Source organism: Cetorhinus maximus, chromosome 27, assembly GCF_964194155.1.
Source record: "Cetorhinus maximus chromosome 27, sCetMax3.hap1.1, whole genome shotgun sequence".
Taxonomy (NCBI): domain Eukaryota; kingdom Metazoa; phylum Chordata; class Chondrichthyes; order Lamniformes; family Cetorhinidae; genus Cetorhinus; species Cetorhinus maximus.
In genome coordinates, this window is record NC_135905.1 from 12,028,260 (window position 1) to 12,047,462 (window position 19,203).

Sequence of the window (19,203 nt, forward strand, 5' to 3'; positions counted from 1 at the left end):
AGAAAGAGGATGAATGACCTCATCCATGTCGCCAGGGTGAGGCAACCATCTCATCGCTCTCAACTCACACACTCACAAGCCCATCACACCTTCTTGACTTTGGAAGTCTCTATCTCAAAAGGTGGTCCTTGGATATTTTTAAGGCAGAGGTAGATAGATTCTTGATAAGCAAGGGGGTGAAATGTTATCGGGGGTAGGCAGGAATATGAGCTTAAAATCAGATCAGCCATGGTCTTATTGAATGGCGAAGCAGGCTTGAGGGGCCGAATGGCCTACTCCTGCTCCTAATTCATATGTTCATATTCACTGGCATCTCACTCACTGCCAGCTCAAGGGACATCACCACTCACTCTCTCACACACCCTCACATCTCCACCTGGCCTCATCTCTGGTGACTGCCTTCTCAGCCCTCACCATCTCGAGGACACTTGCACAGATCAACATGTGTCCCCACACACACCCTGGGATACCCTCCTTCCCCAGTACAGCCCTCGCCCTGCAGCCTCTTCCCTTGCCTGAGGCCACTTCTCCCCATTCCCCAAGCAAGCCCTAGCCCTGCAGCCATTGAAAAGCCACCCCTGCCTTACGGCTGGTCTGGTAGGTAAAGACCTGCCTGTGAGTCCCCCTAAAAGTGATGTGGTGCTGCCTGTGAAGCCTGGCGCTGATGGTTGCTAGTGTTGCCCGAAGTGAGGTAGCCAAACAAACCTCAAAGTCCCGAATGAAGTGCAGCCCGCCAGGTGCACGTCGCTTATGTAAGGTCGTGAAACACGTCGGAATGCAGTCAGACCGACATGCCCCGGATAATCCGGGGGGGGATGATTCCGGCAAGCTGGGTTTATAATGAGATGCTAAAATTTTGAAATTAGATTCCCAATGTGTGGCGGCTGGAAATATGGCCCCACCATTGACGGGTGGAGCAGATGATCACAAATGGGTTTCATGATGACGTAAAAGTGATTTTTGGTCTTCTCGCCATATTGTACCCACCTCCCGCCCACCATGACGCCTGACGCCAATGGGGCCAGAAAATTCAGGCCCATGTGTCTGTCTGTGCACCTGTCAGTCTGTCTGTGTGTGTGCCTGTCTGCCTGTGTGCGCCTGTCTCTCTCTGTGTGCGCCTGTCTCTCTCTGTGTGCGCCTGTCTCTCTGTGTGTGTGTGTGCGTGTCTGTGTGTGTCTGTCTTTATGCGCCTGTCTGTGTGCATCTGTCAGTCTGTCTGTGTGTGTGCTTGTCTGCATGTGCCTGTATGTGTGTCTGTCTCCCTGTCTGCCTGTGTGTGCCTGTCTCTCTCTGTGTGTGTCTGTCTATGTGTCTCTGTGTGTATGCGCGTGTGTGTGTGTCTGTGTGTGTGTATTGAGCACATTCCATCTGCCTCAACTTTTTATTGAACAACCCATGGATTTTTACAATGCACAGTAACACTGCAATATCTGCCAGTAGACTCATTTATTGCCCATGACAGTAACACTTTTGTGAAGCCAAACCTTAACTGCACATCTAAAACAAATCCCTCCATGGGCTCGATTGCCCCTCCAGCTCCCCTAACCCCTCCGAGATACCTGCACTCCTCCAATTCTGGCTTCTTGAGCATCCCCCAATTTTAATGGTTCCACCACAGGTGGCAGCTGCCTAGGCCTTAAGCACTGGAATAAACTGGATTAAACCTCCCGGCCTCTCTAACTGGTGTTTCTCCTTTAAGACAGCCATCTTTTTGATTTTGGTCCTATCTCCTTGTGTGGCTCAGTGTTACCTTTTGGTTTATAGTGCTCCTGTGAAACATTTATAATGTTCATGACACCAAATAATTGTTGCTATAAAATAAAAGGCCTCGATTGAGTGATTTTGATGGGTTTAACAATCTCCCTTCTGATATTTCAGTTTTGACCTGTCTGTGACAGTGACGAACCTGACCCAGAGGATACCTCTCCCACCCTCCTTTCCCCTGTACATTCAAAATGTCTAAAATGACTGCATTCCTAACTGTCTCTGCTTATAATATCCTCAATTTCTTCAACCGTGCTTCCCGTCAGCATGAGGGTCTTATTTTTTATATATCCCAGGCTGGGTTTGGTACATGTTTTAGGTGGGAATTGACATATTTTTTGGGCGGTGGGTGTGGGGAATTATTTACGAGCCATTTATGTGCTTCTGCAGTGCATTGTGGGTGGAGCGAGGGGAAACATATCTTCAAGCAACACACTCGATTGGGTGATTTTTACAATCGCTTTGTAATCGCTCTGGTCATTTCAAATTTTAAAATTCTCCCATTCTTCGGGTGGGTGACCCAGCAGTTTCCAATCCTCTTCCATCGACGCAGACCCAATGAGATGAAATGTTCTTTTTCCGATCGTCTGTTTGATCAGGAGCATGGGCTGACTCTCGCACGCTGTCCGGTCTGGGCCTTCACTGCCATTTTGTTGGCAGTAACTAAACTAACAAAGGGGCATTTTTTTTGGTTGTCTTTAAGGGACATTTTCTTCTTGCAACGGAGAGAACCATTTGCTGCCTGACCTCCTGCCCAGTAACATTTTTGATGCTTTGCCAGCTTTAAATCTTGGCAACTTTTGGCTCTCAAATGCCCCCTGTGCTTTGACCGAGCATAAATTTGAACTTGCTTCTTCACGGACTTTGTGGAGGTGGGTTTTTTTTTTCTGTCTCTGGCCCCTCAGCCTTTATTAGCCAAACATTTTATTAGGTGGCAATTTTGTTCTGATTGTCAGGAACTTTTTTCCTTCCTGTTGGTATTTGTATATGGCCCAAAGGACCGAGGTGGATTTTACATGCAGCGTACAAACAGTTAAGGACAAAGTAGAACAGGAGCTTGACGACAGATGACACGCTAAGGAAGGAATTGGCATCCTGTTCAGGATCTCACTCGGCTACAATGCCCCACTTTGCTGCGGGCGATATCTGCGCATCGGGCGAGGGATTGGAAACGTGATGTGTGTCTGGTGGGCAGCTACAAATTGAGGGTCAGTTGCTGTGCTTTAATGGTATCTGAACTCCAGTCCTGGCTAAGCAAGGCGTGGTATCAGGGTGTGGGGAGTCCTTGCGCCAAATATTGGTGGCGGGAACCATCCCAGCAGGAATCGCTCCCACTTCCGCGCCCACCATTAAACTTAGGGAAGGATTTTATGGCCCCCGTTGTGGTGTGTCTCCCCCCCGCCCCCAGCGGATGCAGCGAGCCACTTAAATCTCCATTCAGTTTGGCGGGGCTGTAATATCCTGGCTTTAGTCTTCAGAGTGGAAGATTCCACCCAAGGGAGGAATGATTTCCTCCTTTCCCTTCCTGCCTTTCCAGAATGGATGACGTGATTCACGATGGGACAACGGGTTACACTTCTGCAGGCATCATCCGATCACTAGTGCACTCTTCACATGTACCTCCTAGACAATGTAGGGGGGGGGGATTTTCCCTCGGCGGGTGAGGTCAGGAAGCCGACCGCCGCCCGCGATCGGGGCCGGACCGCCTTTCCACGCCGGTGGGCCATTGATGGCCCCCGCCCAGCATGAAACGCGAGTGGCAGCACCGAGCGCTGCCTGTGCCGGGGGGGGGTGGGTGGGGCAGGAGGGTGAGTGCGAACCTCACGTTTGTGCGCAGGTGCTCGCTGGAGAATCTCCCTCAGGCACGGACGGAGCTGCCTCAGGGAAAATGAACATTTCTCAAAGTAAAAAAACTTAAAGATTTCTGAAATGTCACAAGACACGTCCCTGCTCATTGTGACAGGAGGGAGATTTTTATTTTATTTTTAATTTGCTGTTGGAAACCTCATCCCGCCCGTGAATGAGGTTTCCTAAAAAACAATGCTACAGCCGCTTGGCCTTTTCGCCTGCCCCCCGCCAAGCGTCAGGTTGGACGGGCAGCGAAAAATTTCTGTCAATTACCTTTTTAATGGCCTTAACGGGCCATTTAATTGTTGGCTGCCGATTCCAGTGCGCGCCCGCTGACCGAAATATCGTGTGAGTGCGCGACGGCATCGGGACGTTTGCCCGACATCATCGCGCGCCATTTTATGCTCGATCTGGTCGGATGCCTCACCCGCCTGACGAGCTAAAGATTCTCCCCCAATGAGTTTTGGAAGGCCATTTAATTGCAGAGGAACTTTCCTTATCTAAAATCCACATGCCTGTCTTCAACTATGACGGTCAGGGCCAAGAACGTCGGCTTAGTCTGTTTTTCTCCCAAAGAGAAAGAAAAACGTAGGAAAAGGCAGGGGAAAAGGCAGGGGAGCGCAACTGGCCGAGCTCTCTTGCAAAAAGCTCACAGGGGACACAAAGGGCTGAATGGCCTCCTTCTACGCTATAACCATGCTATGATTCGACACTCCAGGGATCTGAGTGGCACCCCTATCGTTCTCCTTTCTGAGATCACCAGTGTGAGTGCAGACCAGGGACTGAAGCTAGGGCCTTCTGGCCGAATTAATTCATTATCACAGTGACGGAAGGCGAGAAAACAAATTTCAAGGAAATACAGTGCAGCTGGAGGCCAGATGCTGACATTTCAATCAGATTGTAAACTTACCTGCAACCTGCTTAACTCAAACGTGAATGATCTTGGCAGTGGCTTTATTGACATTATAAAGCTATGTGACCATGAACTGTTAATCCAGCAGACTTGCATGGAGCAAATGGAGCTTGATCTCCTCCTAGCCACAGAGGAACGTAAGAAAAAGGAACAGGCGTAGGCCATTCAGCCCTTCAAGTCTGCTTTCCCATTCAACACTTCTACCTCAGTTCTACCTTCCTACACTCTGTCCATCTCCCTTCATTCCCTTAGTATCCAAAAATCTATCAGCCTATGGCCAGGATTTTCTGTGCCCTCTGGCGTCGAGTGTGTTCAGCGGTGTGGGTGGACAATATGGCAAGAAGGCCAAAGGTCGGTTTCATGATGTTGTGAACCCAGTTTGTGACTGTCTGCTCTACCTGCCCCTGGCGGGCTGCATTCCCTGCCTTTGGACATCAGGGACCTCATTGTAATATATCAGCATATCATTATTAGGCCAGCCCACCGGACTCATCTGCTCTCCCCCGCTGGATTATCCACCCATGTCAGCAGGAAAACACCCTGACGTGTTTCACAGCAGCGTATATAAAGCATGCATTTGGCAGGCTGCACTTCGCTTGGGACTTTGAGGTTTGTTTCCCTACCTTGCTTCGGGCAACACTCGCAGTCATCAGCGCCAGGCTTCACAGACAGCACCACATCACTTTTATAGGGGGCTCACGGGCGGGTCTCTACCTACCAGATCAGCCATATGTGGGTGGCTTTTCAATGGCTGCAGGGCCAGGGCTTGCTTGGGGAATGGGGAGAAGTGGCCTCAGGCAAGGGAAGAGGCTGCAATACGAGGGCTGTACTGAGGAAGGAGGGTATCACAGGGTGCATGTGGGGGTACATGTTGATCTGTGCAAGTGGCCTCAAGATGGTGAGGGCTGAGGAGGCAGTCACCAGAGGAGATGAGGCCAAATGGAAATATGAGGGTTTGTGTGTGAGAGAGTGAGTGGTGATGTCCCTTGAGCTGGCAGTGAGTGAGATGCCAGTGAATGTATGATGGGCTTGAGTGTGTGAGTTTAGAGTGATGAGATGGTTGCCATGCCCTGGCTGCACAGATGAGATCATTCACCCTCTATCTGCATTGGATGGCCAACCTCTTCTGTGTAACATTGGCACTGATCACCTCTGCCATCACCTACCGAGCTGGAGTGGTAATGCAGCTGCCCCTCCTGTGGACAGAGTGGGGGTAGAGGACATCACAGCGGGACTCCATGGCTTCCAAAATGCGCTCGAGGGCTGGAGTCTTCTTGCCTTTCGGGGCCATGTCTTCCTTGTTGCAGTCCTGGGCTGGAAGCGCTGAGCGCGGCTGCACTTTAAATGTGGTGCCAGGCGTGATGAAGCGGCGAGGTGATGGTGAGGCTGGTGAATCGGAGCCCGCCCGCTATGGAAATGGCGTGTTTCCTGGGAATGCATAGTTAACGTGGCGGGTTTGGGACGATACGGCGTGAAAAGCTGCCATTACGACCGGGGGGTAAGACATCGGTTTTTTTCCTGCCCGCTACTGCACTTAGTGCAAATCTGGGATGATTCTGCCCTTTGTCTTGAATGTTTTAAAGACTGAGCATCCACCGCTCTTGGGGCAACAGAATTTCCATGATCTCCGAGCTTTTGATTGAAGGAATCTCCTCTTGTCTCAGTCCTGCAGGGCTGAGCCCTTATTCTGCAGCTGAGACCCTGGGGTCCAGCCAGAGATTGAATTTATCCAGACAATTAAGGGAAAAAGCTGAACATCCACACACGGGTATTCTCGTGACTCAGTGGTGCAATTCAACATGGTTTCTATCATCATAGCACAATGTTTGATGAATACTAAAATATAAGATGAAGCCCCTCCTCTGGTCATGTTGACAAGTGTTCCAATTACCTACAGGTAAAATACTGGTCTTTTTGGAACAGCTTCCCTCTCATTTACCGCATGTAACACAAATGAGGAGCTTATGTTTTGGACTGTCACAAGGAAATAAGAGAGCTAAATAGTACTCAGGTGCAATTTATCTGGATTGCCTTCACTTTGGTTTACAACTACAGTGGAAATGCCCAATGTATTAACACGCTCATTTTGCATAACTGCCAATACTTGTTAGCTGAAATCAATGAAGGAGGCCGGACCTGATTAAAACAGAAAATTTTGGAAATATCGGCAGAACTCACCAAGCCTCCTTAGACAGCACCTTCCAAACCCACGACCACCACCATCCAGAAGGACAAGGGCAGCAGATAGATGGGAACACCACCACCTGGAAGTTCTCCTCCGAGCCACTCACCATCCTGACTTGGAAATATATCGGCCGTTCCTTCACTGTCGCTGGGTCAAAACCCTGGAGCTCCCTCCCTAACAGCACTGTGGGTGTACCTACACCACATGGATTGCAGCAGTTCAAGAAGGCAGCTCACCACCACCTCCTCAAGGGCAACTAGGGATGGGCAATAAATGCTGGCCCAGCCAGTGAAGCCCACATCCTGCGAATGGATTAAAAAAGAAAGGTCTGGCAGCGTAAGTTCTGCTGAAATGTCATCCATCTGAAATTGTGGGCGGGATCTTCCACTCCCGCCAGCAACATCATTTGGCATGAGGCCAAAAACCACTTTCCCGACAGCGGGGTGAACTTTGGGCATTAAGTTCTTGGGACTTTTAAGGAAGCTCGAGCTTCCCAACGAACAACGTAGGGAAGCCCATTAGCACGTCATGCACGCTCAATAAAAGGCCACCTCACCAGAATTAAGTCCCCACCCCCACGCCCCCCTCCAAGTTAAGTCTAAATTAAGCCAGCGAGAAATTAGAATGTTGACTTTTATGACCGCGCAGAAGTGGCATGTACCTGGCGAGGTAGACTTGTTCCATAATTAACAGTGAGTTGCTGCTGCATTGTCATCTTTGGGGAGTGTCTATAAATGCCAGCCTGTGCTCGAGACCGGGTGGTGGCAGTGCACGTAGCACGGAGGGTGACCAAGGAAGGGAGGAAGGGTCAGCGGGGCAGGGATGAGCAGTGGCCAGGCAAAGGTGGAAGGGATAGGCAGGCTGTCCGGATGCCCTTTAGCTATAGCGCCCAAAGCTTTGACCCGCATGAGGTAACAGCGGGGAAGGTGACTGCCCCTGCCCTGAGATTTGGCGAGTTCCTCAAGGATGCATACTTAATGAACTGAACAGCGCAAGATCTGTGGTCAGCTACCCCACACCCCCAGCGGAAATCACTCCCACTTCCATGCCCACCACCTAGACTCCAAACAGAAGATTCGGGCCATTAACTTTGTTTCTTGCTCCACAGATGCTGCCTGACCTGCTGAGTATTTCCAGCATTTTCTTTTTTCTAGTGTCCACAGTGCTTTGCTTTGGGAGCTGGCTAAATTTGACTTGAACGTGGGCCAAAATTCCTTCTAGTTTCCCTTTGCAGTGTGCAGCCCATCTGTTGCACTGTATGGTCCCTTTAAGATTGCCGTGCAGCTGCTTATGTGCAGATCTTAAAGGGGCCACTTCTTGTATGTGGTCTGTTTGTCTCCTCCGAGGTAAGTTTGGGACTGCTGTGCTGCACAGCTTAAAGAGAACATTACTGTGGGCAGTGTTGCAAACCGCTTCCAAAGTGCACACCTTTACAATGGCCAACTTCAAGAGAATGAGGGAAAATTGTCAGCACATCTAATGGAGAGCACCAATCAAGATTGCAGAGCTCTGAGGTGCAGAGGGATCTGGGTGTCCTAGTGCATGAATCTCAAAAGGGTAGTATGCAGGTACAGCAAGTAACTAGGGAGGCTAATAGAATGTTATTGTTTATTGCGAGGGGAATTGATTACAAAAGTAGGGAGGTTATGCTTCAGTTGTACAGGGCACTAGTGAGACCACATTTGGAGTTCTGTGTACAGTATTGGTCACCTTCTTTAAGGAAGGATATAAAAGCATTGGAAGCAGTTCAGAGAAGGTTTACCAAACTAATACCTGGAATGGGTGGGTTGTCTTATGAGGAAAGGTTAGACAGACTAGGCTTGTATCCGCTGGAGTTTCGAAGAGTGAGAGGTGACTTAATTGAAACCTTTAAGATCCTGAGGGGTCTTGACAGGGTGGATGTGAAGAGCACGTTTTCTCTTGTGGGAGAATCTAGAACTAGGGGTCACTGTTTAAAAATAAAGGGTCGCCCATTTAAAATAGAGATGAGGCAAAATGTTTTCACTCCGTGTCATTAGTCTTTGGAACTCTCTTCCTGAAAAGGTGGAAGCAGAATCTTTGAATATTTTTAAGGCAGAGGTGGATAGATTCTTGGGTAACCAGGGGGGTGATAGGTTATCGGCGGTAGGTGGGATACAGATTTCAGGTTACTATCTGATCAGCTGTGATCTTATCAAATGGCGGAGCAGGCTCGAGGGGCTGAATGGCCTACTCCTGCTCCTTGTTCATATGTCCGTATGTATGTTCATAAGCAAACCTCAGCTGAGGACAACATAGCTTAATTGTCAAGGATTTAACAAGTGCTGACTGAACCAACATGCACTCAATGGATGAGCAGGTCTATACAACATGAAACAAAGAGACAGAAAAAAAACACCTGTACAGAGCCCCATAGGCAAAAAGGTGTTAGAAACCATTAGAAAGAATACAGGAAACCTTAAAGGAAAGTGTAAACAGTAGCTTGAGAGGTTCAAGAGAGAACTGGGGATAAATATAGCTGATGATGCTAAAATACAACATATCACTTGTAAAGTAGTGCTATTGAAATGCTGGGGAACACAGCACTAAGTTTAGCTTTAGGAAATGGTTTGTATCTTCCACTTGGATCGTTGGTTAGGGGGAGATGGGTGGGTGAGTCAGGAAGGGAAGCGGAGATGATCCTGAGGCAAAAAACACTGTTGGTTACATCTTGGTAGTCAAAGCAATAAGGAATTATCATCTTGAGCAGCTCTAACCTAATGGTTAATACCAATGTAATCTCTACATGTCAAAATATCACAAGCCAATGGACTGAAAAAGGATGGGTTGTCTCTGTAAGCTCTTACACATCAAGATTATGTTTGGATCAAGATCTCTCTCCGTGTAGGAGTGAGTGGGAACGGCACACTGGAATCTTAAGCCTGACTCAGAGCTAGGTTTGGAGCGGCTGCATTGTTTATTCAGTTGTAGTGTGCCATCCGCATTCAGTATTCATCAAACGTAACAGCATCTCCTCATTGTGGTCCATTTTATTGTGTGCCAGCCCATTATATGTCAACAGCTTTTCAGACAATAGGGTTTTGATGTTAACTTCTCATTCTTTTCAAATTGTGCCAGACTCGGAGCCGGCCATATGTAAGACAGATTTATTTTGGTCATGAACCTATTATCTGCAGGAATGAAAATTGCCCAGTTGTTGAAGATAAGCGTCCTTTCTAATAAGCTGTACGCTCCTTTGGCAGGGCCTTGGGAATGTGGCTAACCGTTTGAAATTTTTCACATATTGTTCACCTGAAATTAATGTTATGATAGTGATAACATTTGCACAGTTAGCAGAGGGGTTTTAAATAATTGGATCTGGATGTATCTCCGCGCTATGGGACGAGATTGATGAGTTAATTAAATGAACAATTTCACGTACAGGGACTAGTCGGCATTGTTAGGAGATGAGGCAATTGGAAGGATGATTAAAAAAAAGAGTGGGCTGAACTGCTTTTAAGCAAATATTAGACCCCGATGAGATGGGGCTCTTGCCGGCTTCATGATTTGGTGGGCTTTCAGCCCGCCTGTCCAGAGCCCAAGGGACCTTCCAGGGTCAAAGTTCGTTAACATATTTATGGAGGCCCTGTAATGGTAGTTCAAGTGAGGCAAGTGTTTCCAACTCTCCAGGATTGCCCTGGAGTCTCCAGGAGTTAAAGGTTAATCTCCGCGGCACTGCCGGGAGCAACCTGAGAGAAAAATCAATCAAAGTTGTCCTTCACTTTATTTGAGTGTTAGTTATAAAACTATCGGACGTTGAAAAAGGTTTGACTGATAGTCAAGAATCACCCAGTTAAGTAATAAAAGGCAGGATTTTGGACGCAATATGAAGGAAAGAACTGAGGTGGGCGGGAGCACAGTTTTGCGACACTGGCCATCCTGCTGGTCTTCTGGCACCATCCGATTTGGATTTCGGGAAGGCCAGATCGGGTTGGAGTGGTAGCCCGCCCACAATCAGCGAGTAGCTTGTTAAGATGTTTAAAAAGGCCACTTAAGGCATTGATTGAAAGGCAGCTGCCATTTTCCTGTTGGCGTGCATTCCTCCTCCACGGAGTTGGGAGTGTGGCACCTGCCTGGAGGATCCCTCCTGGAGGCAGATCAGGGATTAGCACCTCAGGGAGACTCTGAGGCCCCCCCTACCCTTCCTGGCCTCCGTTGCGACAGCTGCAGGGGTTTCCTCTCCACAATAATGGTCAGGCAGCTGTGGCCTGAAACCTCAAGATGGAGATGCTCTCTCTCTCTCTCTTCCTTACCTGGAATGGCAGGCTACTGCTCCTTCAGTGCTGGAGGGTCCTTTATTGGCCTGTAGTTGGGTGTTGAGCATGACCTCTGGCCACTAATTGGCCAATCCAGCCAAATTTGTTGTTGGGTGACTGCTTAACAATGGTGTGGGTTGGGACCTGCATTTGACCCCCGCAGCAGAGATCATATCCTGTTAATAAAGTGTTTGTCCACTTCTCAATATACCCCTTCAAAACCTATCTAGTTGACCAAGCTTTTGGTCATCTGACCTAATGTGTCCTCCCATGGCTTGGTGTCATACTTTGTTTTATAACATTCCTGTGAAGAGCCTTAAAACTGTTGTTGTCGCTGTGGGGAGGTGGGACACCATGAGGATGGGCATATGAACCAGCTAATGGGAGTGTGGGGGTGGGTCGATTGAAGGCACGAGGTCATGTGATGAAACCTCCACATACATCCCAACAGGGAACCCATCTCTCGAGGGTAGAGGGTGGTGAATGCTGCTGCTGCTGCAGGCTAAGAGCACCTTCAAAGTGGGGCAGTATAACTGGCGGCCTTGGTCATGGTGGGTGGAAGGTGGAGTATTGCATGCCTTCAGTGATTGGTGGGGCGAGACTGGCTGCTTCGAGGGCAGCTGAAAGGCAACAGCTAAACTTGATGAAATTTGAGGTGTGACGTTGGTCTATGGTGCAAGAGTGAAATGAGCGATTTTGGAATTCTCTATCCAAGCCTTTTCACCTCCCCACCTCTATCCTCCCCCTTTAAGGCACACCCTGGAACCTAACTCTTTGACCAAGCTAATGTCTCCTTAAGTGGTCTGGGCAAATTCCCCTGTTAATCTATTTTAAATTTGATGGAAAATAAAATTGGGGGCAGTATAAAAATGGCTATTGCCTCATTATTGCTTGTTTTGGCTTTACCCTTCTAGACCAATATGACCCATTATAAATAGGACATTCTGGCTGAGTATTCTCGATCACTCTGATTACACTTGACTTCCAAGTTGTTTGAAACCAAAATCATTCCCTTTACCTTCTTAGCAAGGCCGGATTCCCAGAACACAAATGGGCTCCTCATACCTGGGTATTTCTTAAAAGGTGCTAGAGATGGAACGTACCTTGCAAAATATTTTGCTGTGACTTATCATTTGAGTTGACCATATCTTCCCAAAGATGAGTGTTGCAGTCCGAATCTGCCATTGTTTCTGCTGGGGTTTGCTTGTTCAGGCGAGGGGGAATTGCAGAGACAGCATCACAGCTCCCTCCACCTTACATTTCTGTACATTACACTGGGGGAGATGGTGGTGTAGTGGTAATGTCGCTGGACTAGTAATCCAGACACCCAGCCCAGTGCTCTGGGGACATGGGTTCAAATCCCACCATGGCAGCAGCTGGTGGAATTTGAATTCAGCCAATAAACCTGGAATGTAAAGCTAGTCTCAATAATGGTGACCATGAAACTATCATCGATTGTTGTAAAAACCCGTCTGGTTTACTAATGAAGGAAATCTGGCCTACCATGTGATTCCAAACCTGCAACAATGGGGCTGACTCTTAACTGCCAGTTCAAGAGCACCTAGGGATGGGGGCAAGAAATGCTGCCCTTCCCATGAAAGAATAAAAAGCATTTCTGGAAAATTTAGCCCATTGTTTTGAATTTATCATTGAATGATCATGGAGAACCGGGAGCATTGGGCTCAGCTCAAATATTAAATGTGTAGGAGTGTGAAGGTAAGATTGTTCCTTAACTCAACCTATTTGAGCTAATTTGGAATGTAGTTTCCAATGGATAGTGTGATAGTGGTGACTCAAAACATGGAATGTCAGGGGATTCATTATCATTCAGGGAAGGAGACCTGCTCCTAAATTTGGACTGATTAAAAACGGAGCAGCTCAGACTGACAAAACTACCCCTCCAGCTTCTCCCCTTTGCTGAAGAGAGATTTTAAGAAGCATCCTTGCCTAATTCTGGTCAGTTAAATTGGAGAAGGTTTGGCTGTTCTTCATGGAGAAGAGAAGTGTTATGACGTGGCAGATGATGTGTGCCAAGCGGATCAAATCCACGAGGGAAACTTGATCACGCGGTCACAACCGTTTTGCAATTTGTATCTTATTTTGAGATGCGTGCCCTGAATTCAGTAGTAATATGACTACCAAAACTTCAGAGGTATTTAGGAAACTAAATTAAACATTTATTAACAAAATAAAAGATTTCAAGCATATACATAGGTCTACAAATGGCTACCATAATAACTCCTAAAACCCCTAATTAATCTGGCTCCCAGTTACACCTCCATTCAGGCAACAGTAAAAACAAATAGATTTAAAGAGATTCAGGCAAAGCAACACAATACCCTGGACAGACGAATTCAAAGTGAGTTTCCTCAGCTTCGGTTCCTGTTTGGACAGCAACTTGATGCACAGAGGCTGGAGACTTTTCACACTTGTTAGATCTTAGAATTCCTTCTTCCTCTGACACATAGCCTCAACTCCTTTATACATGTTTCTCCCTTTTTAATGCAAATTCCATTGTTCCGATATGTCTTTGGAACTTTACCTTTGTCATAATATAAATCTTTTCATAGTGTTCATATCATCAGTAGCCTTTGGGAAAAATAAACACACTGTTTGGCTTAGCTTCTTCTGGCTAGGTGTAACATCTTACCATCTCTTTGAAATTTAAATTAACCTAATTTATCTAAAAATGCAAATTTTCCTCACAACTCACATTCTAAAACTTCAGCCGTGTTTACGTTTTTAGCATTTCAACCCTAGCATCTTGTTGATGACTCAAAACCTCCAGACTAGCTGTCTCCAATCCAATTAAATCCCACACACACACACTTACACACAGGGAAACTATCCAAACCCCACTATTAGCCTACCTTTACAATAAATCACAATAATATTATGAGAATTTTCATGACAAGATTAAGAGGAGATTTGATAGAAGTGCTCAAAATCATGAGGGGTCTGCACAGGGTAGTTAGGGATAAACTGTTCCCATCAACAGAAAGGTCAGGAACCTGAAGACACCGGGATAAGGTGATTGACAAAAGAAGCAGCAACAACCACATGAGGAAAACCATTTTTACACGGTGAGTTGTAAGGATCTAGAATGCATTGCATGTAGCGGAGGCAGATTCAATCGAGGCCTGCAGAAGGGACTTGGATCATTATTTGAAGAGCAAAAATTTGCAGGGCTGTGAGGAAAAAGGCAGGGGAATGGGATTAGGTGAGTTGCTCTTACAGAGAGCTAGCATGGACACAATGGGCTAAATGGCCTCCTACTGTGCTGCAACCATTCGATGAACCTACAACGAGATATGTCTGATGCACTGCAGTTAAAAAGCACCCTCTTCACAATGAAGTGCTTACAAGTATTATGTTTTGGAGGTTGAAGAGCTGTAGGGTGGATTTTCCAGTCCCCTCCGCTGAAGGAACAGAAATTCCTGCCTGAAGTCAATGGACTTTTTGCTGGTCCCTCAAATTTTCCATCTCGCCCACTATAATTCCCGTGGCGCATGGGACCGGAAAATCCCGCCTGCAGTGAATGACATTTTTGTGACATTTTGAGAATTACATGCACAAGCAATGTCATTTGACGCAGTTTCTGAAACGATGCAAAACTTTCCCCTGTGTGATTAAATAAGTGATGTTTATAACTACAATCAGGAATATCTTACATCGGTTGTGGAAAAGTGGCATCCTCGTGTTCCTAATTTACATTGTAGCATGATTTGTAAGTGAATGTAAGACTATTTGCCGGATATTGGTTCTTGAAGATATTAGCTCCCCGTCTGTTTTTGGGCGTTGGGTTCAAACGAAGCCACAAGCTATCAGAGAAAATGGTCATATTTGTGGAGAAGAGAGGACATTCTGAGGCGTTTTCCTCCACGAGAGAACGGGCAGCAAATTAACTTCCTCTGGAAAATCTGCCCTCCTCACGAGGACCAATGATGGCCCTTCAACTCGTTCATGTGCTGCAGCTTAAACATTTGCATAGGACTTGTCGCGATGTGATTTGTTTTCCACACATCATTCTCTTAGTATGTGAGGAAGTACATTTCAGTTGTTGATGGGTTACAATAATATGGGGGGGGAGGGGAGGTGGTTTCAGAATTATTCCAAAATGTTGGCTGCACTCGATACAGGTCTTTCATTCTGTTTGGAGTTTAACGCTAATTTCCTTGTGCCGCTCATTACACATAGGGTTCGATGATTGAACGGCGTGCGAGATACAGCGGGTCTAGTCAAATGTTAAACAGCAAGATCAGATTTCAAGTGTCTCTTCAACAGCAGCTACGCATTTGCTTATCCAGCCAAGTGCTAGTTTAAGTACATGGAACAGGGTCATTAGTAAACTTGAGGATTGTTCTTAGCATGGTAATACAAGGTTGAAGTTCCTCCCATCTGTCCATGATCCAGTAGCTGTTGCTTTAATCAGCTTACAGTGAATCAGATAGCAAAGCTGTTGACTGTGGAGTTAATTGATTCAGTGGTACTCTGATGGTGTGACAAAGTCCCATAGTACGTTAACCCACACAGGAATTGACAAAACCAAATCTTATTTTTTAAAAAGTCTTTGAAGGGTTTATTTCACATATTGTACTTATTTGACTATTGCTGTAAAAGGGACATGTTGAAGCTTTTCATCTTGCACTCATCAGGACACTTCGCAACAATCCCAAGGATTGTATCAGACAGCGTGTCCCAGCCACTGTTCACAATGGGCCAGCTACAGACTGTACCCGGCCAGCCTGCGCTTGCAAAACTCAAAACACACTGTCCAACATTAGATGTTATTCTGCGTTTGGACAGCATTTGCTAAATAATCCTCGGTGTGCTAAGAATTCCGCTGACAACCAATTTAAGATGGTCAGTCGGGCTCACAATGTGGTGTATTTGCGTGTACTGGAAGCTATATATATTAATACACAGGGGCCCTGTTTATTGCAGACAGAAAGGACATGTACATACATTGTGCCCGTTTCAACTAAACAAAATAAGTGGCAGCCATTCACTGACTCATTCCTCAGGGCAATGCCTCGACCAATCAGGTTCAAACTGCCTGGTTTAAATTTCAAACAAACAATGCTTGGCAGTTAACTGTCAGTCACCATCACTGGTGCATTCTCCATGGCAGCACCTCTACCAATCAGAGTCCACTTGCCAACCAATCAGCACTCTCTTCACATGCAGTATAAATTGTTGTTTTCCCCTTATACTGATATTCTAGTGAGGTGTCCTGATGAGTGCAAGATGAAAGGCTTCATCACGTCTCTTTCTTCAGCGATACTCAAGTCCTGTACTACCAAACGACTAATTGTATTATTTGTTGTATCTAATTGCAGCTGTGCTGAATTATTTTGGGAAGGGACAATTTAAATTTTAGTGTATGTATCCATGTGAATACATTGATACAACTGCATGTGCAAATGGGTTTGGCCATCATTTTAAAAAAAATTTGTGTGTGGAACTGTGGTTGGCCATGCTTAATACGAGGTATTTGCACAGATTAAACAACCGGCACCCTGGTGAAATGAAAACAGAAAATGCTGGTAAAACTCAACAGATCTGGCAGCATCTGTAGAGAGAAAAACAGAGCTAACGTTTCAAGTCCGATAGGACTCTTCTTCAGAACTGAAGTAAGGTAGGGACCTAGTGTGATGGAAGTGCTTTCAGTAGCTACAAGAGTGCGGATATTCTGGTTGTCTAAAGCACCGCCCACTTCAGGTTCCACTTTGAAAACAATTTCAGGACTGTTTAAATTGCCTTTGGGACATGCTCAATGGCTTCATGTCAAGTTTTATTTTATTCGTTTATGGGATGTGGGCATCACTGGCTGGGCCAGCACTTAGTGCCCATCCCTAATTGCCCTTGAGAAGGTGGTGGTGAGCTGCCTTCTTGAACCGCTGCAGCCCATGTGGTGTAGGTACACCCACAGTGCTGTTAGGGAGGGAGTTCCAGGATTTTGACCCAGTGACAATGAAGGAACGGCGATATACTTCCAAGTCAGGATGGTGATTGGCTTGGAGGGGAACTTCCAGTGTTGGTGTTTCCCAATTTCTGCTGCCCTTGTCCTTGTAGATGGTAGTGGTTGTGGGTTTGTAAGGTGCTGTCTAAGGAACCTTGGTGAGTTTCTGCAGTGCTTCTGGTAGATGGTACACACTGCTGCTACTGTTCGTTGGTGGTGGAGGGAGTGAATGTTTGTGGAAGGGGTGCCAATCAAGTGGGCTGCTTCGTCCTGGATGGTGTCAATCTTCTTGAGTGGTGTTGGAGCTGCACTCATCCAGTCAACTGGGGAGTATTCCATCACAATCCTGACTTGTGCCTTGTAGATGGTGGAAAGCTTTGGGGAGTTAGGAGGTAAGATACTCACCAAAGGATTCCCTGCCTCAGACCTGCTCTTGTAGCCACAGTATTTATATGGCTGGTCCAGTGTAGTTTCTGGTCAATGGTAACCCCCAGGACACTGATAGTGGGGGATTCAGCGATGGTAATGCCATTGAACATCAAGCAAACCACATACACTCTGCCACTACCTCATCATTTAGAGTATAGGGTGGAAAATAGCACTTTTGCTGTGGAGCTGGGTGCTTGTCTCATACATGTTCCCATTTTTCCTCCCATGTGTAGTATCAAGCTACATGCATCAGAAGCTCTTACACTGTCCATAGCCATTCTATACATTTAACCTTCCACAATAAACACAAGAACTTCCATTTCTATAGCATATTTCAAAACCTCAGGTTGTCCCGAAGTGCTTTACAGTCAATGAAGTTTGTTTGTTCAAATGTAGTGTCTCTTGTAATATAGGAAGCACAGCAGCCAATTTGCCCCCAGCAAGCTCCCAGAAACAGGAATTAATGATCTGACAATCTATTGTAGGTGTTGGCTGCCGGATAACAGTTGGCCAGACTTCAGCAGAATTCTGCTCTTTTTCTTCAAATAGAAACATTGAAACATAGAAAATAGGAGCAGGAGTGGGTCATTAGGCTCTTCGAGATTGCTCTGCCATTCAATATGATCATGGCAGATCCTCTATCTCAATGCCATAGTCCTGCTCTCTTCCCATACCCCTCGATGCCTTTAGAGTACAGAAATCTATTTCTGTCTTATACACCTTCAGTGACTTTGCCTCCACAGCCTTCTGTGCTGGAGAATTCCATAGGTTCACCACTCTCTCATTGAAGAAGTTTCTCCTCATCTCAGTTCTAAATGGTCTACCCCGTATTCTGAGACTGTGACCCCTTGTTCTAGACACCCCAGCCGGAGGAAACATCATCCCTGCATCCAGTCTGTCCATCCCAGTCAGAATTTTATATGTTCCAATGAGATCTCCTTTCATTCTTCTAAACTCCAGTGAACACAGGCCTAGTTGGACCAATCTCTCCTCATTTGACAATCCTGCCATCCCAGGAGTCAGTCTGGTGAACCTTCGCAGCACTCACTCTATGGCAAGTATATCCTTTCTTAGGTAAGGAGACCAAAACTGCACACAATACTCCAGGTGTGGTCTCACCAAGGCCCTGTACAGCTGCAGTAAGACATCCTTGCCCCTGTACTCAAGTCCTCTCGCAATGAAAGCCAACATACCATTTGTCTTCTTAACTGCTTGCTGCACCTACATGCTTGCTTTCAGTGGTTGGTGTACAAGGACACCCAGGTCCCTTTGTACATCAACATTTCCCAATCTATCACCAATTAAATAATACTCCGCTATTCTGTTTATCCTACCAAAGTGAATAACTTCACATTTATCCACATTATACTGCATCTGCCATGTATTTGCCCACTCATTCAACCTGTCTAAATTGCCTTGAAGCCTCTTAACACCCTTCTCATCGCTCACATTCCCACAAAGTTTCGGATCATCAGCAAACTTGGAGATATTACATTTGGTTCCCTCATCCAAATCATGGATATACATTGTGAATAGCTGGGGCCCAAGTACTGATCCCTGCAGTACCCCACTAGTCACCGCCTGCCACTCCGAAAAAGACCCATTTATTCCCACACTCTGTTTCCTGTCTGCTAACCAATTCTCAATCCATGCCAATATATTACCCCCAATCCCATGTGCTTTAATTTTACACACAAACCTCTCAGGTGGGACTTTATCAAAAGCTTTCTGAAAATCCAAATACACCACATCCACTGGTTCTCCCTTATCCATTCTGCTAGTTGCATCCTCAAAGAATTCCAGTGGGTTTGTCAAACACGATTTCCCT

The 19,203-nt window shown here is 46.4% G+C and overlaps 1 protein-coding gene across 4 annotated transcripts in view; it reads right to left on the bottom strand.

The window, feature by feature from the left end:
* arhgap22a (Rho GTPase activating protein 22a) overlaps positions 1 to 19,203 on the bottom strand; it is a 376,947-nt gene that overhangs the window by 157,161 nt on the left and 200,583 nt on the right. The gene's annotated exons all lie outside the window — the stretch shown is intronic.